We start from the raw sequence: 10368 nt of genomic DNA, 5'->3' as shown, positions 1-10368 counted from the left end.
GTGCCGTGTGGAAGCATGGATATCATGGCAGAATACCACGAAAGAGGCCGTATGTAAATAAGGTGAATCGCAGGAATAGACTTTCATTCGCGATAGAGCACATCCACAAGGACCAAGAATTTTGGGATAGTGTCATATGGTCACACGAGTCCAAGATTAATATATACGGGTCAGATGAGATAAATAGGGTCTGGAGAAAATCAAATGTAAACAATGATCACATTAACACAGTTCCAACAGTTAAACACGGTGGTGGGTCATTAATGATTTGGGGCTGTATTTCGTCCAAAGGAGTTGGTACCATCCAGTTTATTGATGGTATCATGAATGCATATGTCTATTTGGACATATTGAAGAACAATGTAAAGCAGAGTGCACAAAAAATAGACATTCCTCCTATCTACAGATTCCAACAAGACAATGACAGTAAGCATAAGGGGCGAGTTAACATGAATTGGCTAATATGGAATGTGCCCGAACTACTACAATCACCAGCTCAAAGTCCAGACTTAAATCCCATTGAGCATTTATGGGCAATTTTGAAGAGGCGATCCCATAAAGCAGGCGTCAAGTCCAAACAAGAGTTGAAAACTGTTGTGCAATCCGAGTGGAATAAAATAAGCTCTGAAACATGTTGGAAACTGGTTAATTCTATGAAGAACAGGTGTCAAGCAGTAATTAAAGCCAAAAGACACGCATCAAAGTATTTGAACTCTCAGTCAATTTGCTCTGAATATACTTTTTTCTTTTATATTTTTAAGTGTACGAATAGAAAAGTTGTACAAAAACTGGCATGTTTCTCTATCAGTTTAATTTAATTTATTATTGTCATTGATTATACAGAATTTGGGTAATATTTTATGTTCCTATTGATATTAGTTATTGAATTGTAAAGAAACAATTTCAAAAGAGTGTATTTCCTTTCAGATATTAAAGCATTTTCTTTGAAAATCAGTGTGTACGAATAAGAATGTTACATACTGTATTTCTGTTCTCGAATGCGCATTGAATCTAAGTCAATCGAATCATATCAACACACCAATCGATAGTTTATGTGATTTAGATTGCAACTGGCAAAACACATTATTGGCGATACTTCTAGTTAAAGAAGAGAAAATTTAGCAAGTTGGGAAACTAAACGAAGCCCTCCCCATTCCAACCAAAAATGCTACCGAGATATATATGTCAAGGTCAAGCAAGGTCTCTTGCTGATATATCGTTAATTTTGCATTTATGTGGCACCCCACATAGCATGCAACCCAGAACCACAGGCTTAGCTACTATACATCTGCATTATCGTCGTCGCCTCGATCTGTGGTAGTTACAGAAATCTATGGAATACGTTGTAATAGACATGAGTAAGACTCCTAGAATCAAGTTTCAGTACATCAACTTTTCCTTGAAGCTTCAATGTTCTGGAGTAATTGACTACTATGTTTTAGTGCGTACGATGCTTATGTAGCAACATACTATTTACAAAAATATTTGATGAATAGACTTATATTCTATGATAGAAAATAAAGCATTACATTATCATAAATAAAATGAATATTTTGGAGCAAAATTTCATTTGATCATCACTGTTCTTGTATTCTGATTAGGACAGGGGAAGCAGAGTGGATGAGTTGTAACCCAACCCAGCGTATCCTACCCATTGGCCCCTTTAGCGATCGCCGTCAGACCTTCATAACAACTCATATAACACCACGACCATTTGATATTGTGGTCATTTTTGTATACAAAGGAGTGTTTCGCGATTTTGTATATAAGTATAAAGCCGTTTCTTTGGCCGAGACCCTTGGTTGTCGTCCTGTGCATGGGTGAATTTCGCTCCATTCCATTCTCAATATTGCAATTGGCTATAATTTGAAGAAATTGACACAAACTTAGAAAACAACGAAGAAAAAGTATTTAAGTTAATATTTGTAAATGTCTTCATCCATATTTTGAGGCAAATGTATCCCAATATGGTAGTGAAGCTACGAACATGGTTATCTGCAAAATCTGGATTGCAATTGCTAAGCTCTAGATCCACAGAATACGCGAAGTGGGGTAAATGGGCTATAGGGCCTGCTTTGTACCTTGTCCGGCTACAGCATTTTAAAATAAAACTTTGTTTGCAGTGTTAAAACATCACACGTTGAAGACGTTCATCCCAATACTAGGGCCTCTCAGAAGGCCCAGTGGTAGCGTCCTCGCTTTGAAATTAAGGGGTCCCGAGTTCGATACCTTGTGGAGGGACATGGTGGTTCGGATCCCACATAAAATGTAGGTCATGCCCCGATTTGCCTTTCTGTGCATAAAGTAGACTTGAATGAATCTCCAAAAAGTGTAGAATTCAGTCCATTTACATAATTTAATACTAGTGAAAAGTGTCCGTTTAATTTCTGCTAATCTAAACCGTCAGCTAGTTATCCTTATACCTGTATATGAACTTACACAATGCACATAGGCGTAGCTACGGGGTGTGCCTGGTGTGTCTAGGTAAAGGTAAAGTGTTCCCCTGTGCATACGCACCATGAAGGCGTATAGGGGGTGTGGTGGTAACGCCCCACACTTTCTTGATCCGGTCGTGAGTGGGGGTGATCACGCCCCGGACCGCCTTTACCCCCCAGGGTTTCCCCCAGGTACCCATGTTATTCGACGCTGGGTGGGCGCCGGGGCCGCTTCCACCGTTAGAAAAGTTCCCGGATTTGAACCGGCCGGGGATCGAACCCGGGACCTTGAGCATGGTAGTCAGATGCGTTACCAACTGAGCCACCGCGGCCACTGGTGTGTCTAGGCACACCCTAATGGGCTTTATCAAAGAGAATTAACGACAGATATTTCAATAAGAGAGAAAATAAGCGGCAGTTTGTAAGAAGTTGAAAATGTCATTACTTGGTACAAACGTGTGCATTATCGCTGATGAAACGGGTGTCTGTAGATTTTCGATTTTTTGATGTCATTGGAGAAAGAAGATATTTACTGCATTCTACTCTGTACTACAGCGCCTTTCTTCTATACATGTCACAAGCTGCACGTGTGAGAGAGCTTTCTCCAAGCTTACCCAAGTTAAAACTAAATTAAGAGCAACTCAGAAGCAGGATAGATTGGAAACCCTGCTCTTGTTATTTGTGGAACAGGAAAAAGCTTAGTCTATTCTATTGATGTAAATGAAGTTAATGATGAGTTTAAGAGCATTGTACCTTTTGGCAGACGTCTCTCGTTATAGATGACGTGTATTTTGATGTATTTGTTTGTAACATTTATGAACATTTTGTGTCTGTGTAATTTCTATGCAATTTGATTTTTTTCTACTACATATATTCAGAAATTTTCAACACTGTCATTTAGTGAATTTATATTCCTTTACAAACAACAGTGCAGTTAAACAGCCAAGTGATTGTGTTGCAAAATATGGTATTAAAAAGGTACAAGATCTCATTTCTTTCTTTGTGCACACCCAAATATTAAGTTCTAGCTACACCTATGACAATGCATCTTCCTCGGTTGTTAATATGGTCATTGGCAGCTACTTCAATAATTTACTTTCACTACACCGCTCGCAATTCCAGATGACGGCTGGGAAAAAAAGAATCAGCGATCAATTGAAATCCCTCCGAATGACATCGAGCATTTTCGAGTCACAAGGCACCAAATGCGCCGCAATCTAATTGCGTACACTTTAGATCCAGGATTTCACACAAATCTCACTGACCTGTTTTGCACACAGATTTTGATCGAATGTTGCCACTTTGATAGGTTTAAAATCTGTGCTTTTTTTTTTAGACAAGAAGAGAGAGAGAAATTAGAAATAAAGTATTAAATCATAACAATTTACTCAAACTCAAAAGTTAGGTTAGGTTAGGTGAGGTTAGGTTAAGTTAGGTTAATGACTGCAAAAACACGTGTACGTCCACACACACACACACAAACAAACAAACACAACAGAAGTGAGAACGGCTTGAGAACATTTTACATCTCACAACATCGCCTCATTTTTTGTGCGCAATCCTGTACATTGTGACAGCTTGTCAAAGGCTTATCAGATACCACTGATAAACCGGAAAAGTGTGCGCAATCCGGCTGTAGCCACCGGACGTTGCTGGGGGACCAAACAAATGGATGTCGGATGCACAGAATGTTGCCTAAAGTGCAGTAAAACGGGAGAGAGAGAGTTGTTTAGCGCCGTTAATGGATACAAGTTTTACAATAGTACACAAAGCACGGCAATTAGTACACAAAACACCCAAACAATGTACACACGGGCCAATAAAAACAGCTGACAAAAATAGACGTACGCTTGGCAACGTTGTAACGAGAGAGAGATGTTACCCCTAGAACTTTTACTTCGCAACTGAGGTTGTTGACACCTATCGAGCAACACACCCCCGAAGACGATTCGTGGACTGGTAGCAAAAAGTAGGTCAGTCGACAGTTGGATTTGCGAACAGTATAATCATTTTAGGAACTTGATGCATAACAATTCTCAGCTTTCAAACCAGTGGAAAATCTAGAAACTGTTATATCTTGTGCATAACTTCGTACGATCTTTATAGATTGAATACCTCCTACCAATTCTACGCAGCAATTCCCGGTGTGGATATTATTATCGACTTGTCCTACACCCTTTATTGTATTCAACCAGTCTCGAGTGTTCCATGAAGTTTTATGCAAAAAGCTAATTTCGGGCGAAGGGAATTTTTTGTGTCAGAATCGAAAGGACCGGTGAGAACAGACACTCATTCTTCTTCCAGAATCAGGCTTGTAAGGGAGACGAGCAACTCGGGTTGCAAAATCTGAAATTCATGTCCAAACATGTCTCCGGTCCATACGTGAACGCTCTTCCCTCCTGAAAGCCGCGACGAGTTTCTTGCGTTTCGCTGCGTCGCCTGGTGACGTTCCGGCCAGAAACTAATTTTGGAAAATGCAATTCCATCCGTTTTCCGGGGAAGCCTCTGGGCCGCCTATAATATCCTGTAACGGCGAGGACACCCACCAAGTGCATCGCATTAGTGCGCGATGAAATGCGAGAGTGCAGTCGCCTTCTGCGCGCTGTCACTTTCGTCGTTCCGGAATTAAAATTAAGGAAATGAGAAAGTGCACCGCGACATTCTAATTCGGAGTTAATGTGCACATGTCTCAAGTCTCGCTTTGACATGGAAATTCGAGCAAAAATTTGAGAAATGTGAAATTAACAGCTCAGTGTGTTTCCAGACTGCGCTTCTGATTACTCCATATGTGGGTAGGTCTGTCTCCATTTCCCAAATTCGTCCTGAGAGGTCATATATTCCCAGAATTAACAGAGAAAAGTTTCTTAATGACAAAAAAGCTACAATATATGTGATCCTTCCGGAGGCAGATGTGCAATTGGCATAAGTATGGCTGTATATATTCTGTCCCATAAATCATACCGAACTTTTAAGGTTTTTCATTTTAGTTTATCTCCAATTATTGGATTGCTTCTTTATAGGTAATAGCAATAGCGTAACTGCGCCCTCCCCTCACAACGTTCAGTTGTGCGCCCCTACTCGTTTAAAGAAAACTCTTCCTTTTGTAAAATATTAATTCACGCCTACATTTATATTAGGTGTAAACAATTGATTTGCCTTACTTTACTTCGCCTTTTGTGTCACTTTTGGCTAACTTGCGAAGATGGGGATGAGTGGTGATATGATGAAATTGATAAATGGACACTTACAAACATCCATGCCCAAGCCGGGATTCGAACCCGGGACCCCTGGCGTCGTAGCGCGATGTGCTAAGCAATCCGCCACGGGGGCCAGCTAGGGCTATACAAATATCAAAATACATGTAGATGTTAATTGAAGTAATGTCAAAACTGGTAAGAAAGGTTAAGACAATAGACAAACTGTAAAATAATATACAGGGTGGTCCAAAAGTGTGGAAACACCTGAATAAAAATTGAATGGCATTATATTCCCAAAAACTAATATTGCAGGTTTGTAATAGGGGTGGGGAAAAATGTTATAGGGCATATGACGATGACGGCCGCCATCTTAAAATCCGCCATCTTGGATGCAACTTTAAAAGTTCAAATGGAAACCATGTCGTGTAATACATCATTTCAATAGGATATTTTCTCACGAGTTCAACGGTGTGCAAAATTATGCTCTAGCACCAACAGGGACGAAGTGATTAACGTTTTAATGCTTGCTTTATCGTTGCAGGTGACGTAACACAGCATGGGTCTCACGCAGGCAGAACGCATTGAGATCGTGTTGATCTCAGGCGAACGAAGCACGAGGATGATTGCAGACGATTTTAACAACCGTCACCCAGATAGGGTCGCCATCCATTATGGTACCGTCAGTAAAGTGCTTGCAAAATTTCGTGAAACCGGGACTGTGGCTGATAAACCAAAGTCAGGCCGGCCACGCACGGCGACGGACGAAGCAACGTCCACAGCTGTGTTGGCTGCATTCTGCAAGAGTCCCCAACGTAGTATCCAGGAAAGTGGTGTTAGCCGCACGTCCATTATGCGGATTTTAAGCCTGAATAAGTGGCACCCGTATAAGCTGCAACTGCAGCATCACCTATCAGAAGACGATCCTGATCGCTGTGTGGAATTTGCGGAATGGGGCATGGAGCAAATACGACGTAATCCTCGGTTCGCCTTCGAAGTGCTACAGTATTTACTGATGAGGCAAACTTTAACCTGTCGGGCGAGGTGAACAAGCAGAACGTCCGATATTGGTCGGACAGTAACCCGCATTGGTGTGATGCATCTGCAGGTTTTCGCGGAAAGGTGATGGTGTGGTGTGGTGTTTGGGGGACCCGTGTTGTGGGCCCTTTCTTCGTCAACGGGACATTAGCGGCGGTCGAGTATCGTCGCATGTTGGAAGAGGACATCTTGCCAGCTCTGTTGTCTGACGATGGGTCATTCCCTGTGTTTTACCAACACGATGGCGCCCCTCCTCATTACGGAAATTGTGTTCGTCAGTACCTGGATGTGCAGTTTCCCAACACTTGGATTGGAGGACGAGGTGCTGTGGAGTGGCCACCACGTTCCCCAGACCTCACTCCGCTGGATTTCTACCTGTTGGGACATGTCAAGGCCATCGTTTACTCCGAGAAAATTCGAGATTTTGTTCACCTTAAGCAACGCATCATTGACGCATGTGCCAGCATTACTGCAGACACTTTACGCAGGGTGTTGCACGAATGGGTATCAAGACTGGCTTTAACTGTGGATCACGATGGTCATCACATTGAACATGTCATTTAACTGTGAGTGGTCATGGGTTCATTGCGAGCCTTGTTTGGGGTGACAGACACAAAGAAACGTTAATACCTTCGTCCCTGTTGGTGCTAGAGCATAATTATGCACACCGTTGAACTCGTGAGAAAATTTCCTATTGAAATGAGGTATTACATGACATGGTTTCCATTTAAACTTTTAAAGTTGCATTCAAGATGACGGATTTTAAGATGGCGACCGTCATCGTCATATGCCCTATAACATTTTTCCCCACCCCTATTACAAACCTGCAATGTTAGTTTTTGGGAATATAATGCCATTCCATTTTTATTCAGGTGTTTCCACACTTTTGGACCACCGTGTATATTATAATTACACATGAAAATATGCTGTTACTACAAAAATTACGATATTGTTAAATGATATTGTTATTGTTACCAGTCCTCTGCGTTTTTTAATGAGTCCGTTTAAGACCAAGCTTTCGCACCAGTTTTGCATGAAAAAATAATTTTGTGATGACATAACTAGACGTCGGATTTTAGGTTTTTAACCTATTTTTTCCTTTGCAAAGTAAATAAGAAATAACAAGTGATATCAGCGTTTCATAAAAAAACGGAACAACTGACGAAGTTTTATAGAGCCTATAATATCCTACGCCTATTTTGCTTGTTAGAACCTATTTTAGGTTTATGTGCCTAAATTAAACCTTTTTTAAGGTTTTTATATATTATTTAGGTTTTACAGGATTTTTATATCTCACAGAGGTATTTACTAGGTTTGGTTGCGAAGTAATTCCATGACTGGCGTCTTTGAAACATGTTTCCTGACGATTGCCCTCCCTCCAAGTATATGATGTTTATCAAAACTCTAAACAAAACAAAATGTCTGACGCACTGTTACCCGCACGCAGTGGCGGCGAAAGGGCACAGGTCGCCCCTACTTTTTACCCCCGCACTATAGACTTTTAATGCTAAGCCTTGCCTACTAAGATAAAGTAAACTTCTTGTCCCCCCCCCCTTTCCCATTCTCAGTTTTGGCACCGGATCGTCTCTACTGCCTGCACAGTCCCAAGTGCAAACTTCTGATCTGTGCATCCTTGCTCACTCTCGTGTCAGTTTGGTCCTTTTTGGCATTCACGCCTTGCGAAGTCATGTTTCAGCATTCAAATTTGCTTTAATTGATTGATTGAGTTGGTGTTTTAATTCCACTTTATGCACAGTAAGGCTAATCGGGACAGGACCTACAGTTTAAAGTGGGATCCGAACCACTATGTGCCTCCACCAGGTATCGAACCCGGAACACATTGATTACAATCGCCCTACTGACTATGTTCCTGTCGAAATATAATTTTCAGCATATAAAATGATCCTCACAGACAAGATGTGGAGTTTGAGTGTGAATAACTCTCAAGGATTCATGGTGGTCAATAGGACCATGAAAAAATTCAAGTATAATTCCTGGTTTTCAAGGCGAACTTTCCAAAAAAGTGAAGATGTTTTCCCTATTCCAACCTTACGTATTTCCGACTCTTGCCCTTCCTTCCACACACAGAAATATTAACAATGTAATTAAGGGTTTGTATGTTTCAAATGTACCAAACAATTTACCTAATCAACTTCAAGATATATTATTTTGTAATAATCTTCAGTCTGTCAGATAGATTGTTCTGCAAAGACACTAACAAAGTTAACGGATTGATAAAATGTTGTTTTATTTTCCATGTAGCTTTCTTTTTCTTCCTAAAAAAATGAAATAAAATAAAAACTAAACTTAGAGAAACTTTCCTTAGGGCATGTATAAACATGTATAAATTTAATGGGATTTGGATTAATAAACTTTGCTATTTTTCACGTCTACGGAGAAAAAATGGGACTAGAGAAAACATCCAGTTGTACCTTTTTCATGTCTTGCCAAAATTCAGGAATAATTTCCAGAGAAAATAATTCACGCATAATACCCGGAATTCAAGGAATTCCAAGTGAGTAGCCACCTTGATATTATGTAGCAAATTACAAATTAGTAATTCATTTTTCATAAAGAACAGCAAAAAAAAGAGAGAAACTCCAACTTAACATAAACTGTAAAAACTGTAATAATGTAGTCAGATGTCTTAAAATTTCCTTCAAATTGTGATAATTTTAATCGAATTTCCCTTCTCGCTTAAAAAACGGTTCGAAAGGGAAATTGTCCTCTACGTGGCAACACTGCAACCAAGGCATACATTTCGGCCCTCCCTTACCAACAAGTAACTTTTTCTAAGAGCACAAGTACAGTATTATATAATTTGTAGATAATTTTGAAAATGATATAAAGAAATTTTGTTGTTAAAGATTGTATCTAATCACTATTTTTCAGGAATTTTTTACCAAACTTTTTGCAACCTATTTCAGGATTTTTCGAGTCTAATTTAAGGTTTTAGAACCTATTTTAGTATTTATAGAACCTATTTTAGGATATTTAGAGCTTATTTTAGGAACCTAAAAATCCGAGGTCTAGACATAACATGTAATTTGATATTCTAAATTAATTTTTGTGCATTTTAGAGCAAAAATCTTGTGCATTGATGCATATATTTAGAATGGAATGCTTACACACTATTATTAACAAAAAAGTTTGAATAACTTTTAATTTTAAAAATTTTCAAGTATCAGCATCGGTATCGGCGGAAATCGGTGAGAGTATCGGAATCGGTATCGGTTGAAGGTGGTATCGGCTCAGCCCTACTATTAGTATTTAAATATGATAATTTGCTGACGTATCCTTGAAGATTGTCTATCGTTTCACATTGACATTTCAAATTTAATAAACGGATGTGGGTCTCGCATTCTAAACTCACGCAGGGCTTCGCGACATGTTGCTACGCCACTGCGTAAACTATTCAGCTAATCAAGGTTTTGTTGTATTCTGGTAATCCACTTTCTATTTTTCTAGGGATTAATAATTTATGTTTGCAGTTGTAGGGAGGGGCCTCCCCGATGGCGCAGTTGGGGACAGATTACCCAACAAACAACAAATACCTTGGTGAAATCAGTCCCACAACGATTCCAGGAAGTCATCAAGAGGAAAGGGGGTCCAAGCAGGTATTAAGCATGCCACACACACTTACTATTTTATGCTGCAAGTATTACAGTTGAATATTTTTTTGAGCTCCAATTATGCATCTC

The sequence above is a fragment of the Lepisma saccharinum genome, chromosome 24 (genome assembly GCF_977018435.1).
Source record: "Lepisma saccharinum chromosome 24, izLepSacc3.1, whole genome shotgun sequence".
Taxonomy (NCBI): domain Eukaryota; kingdom Metazoa; phylum Arthropoda; class Insecta; order Zygentoma; family Lepismatidae; genus Lepisma; species Lepisma saccharinum.
This window is presented reverse-complemented; position numbering follows the sequence as displayed.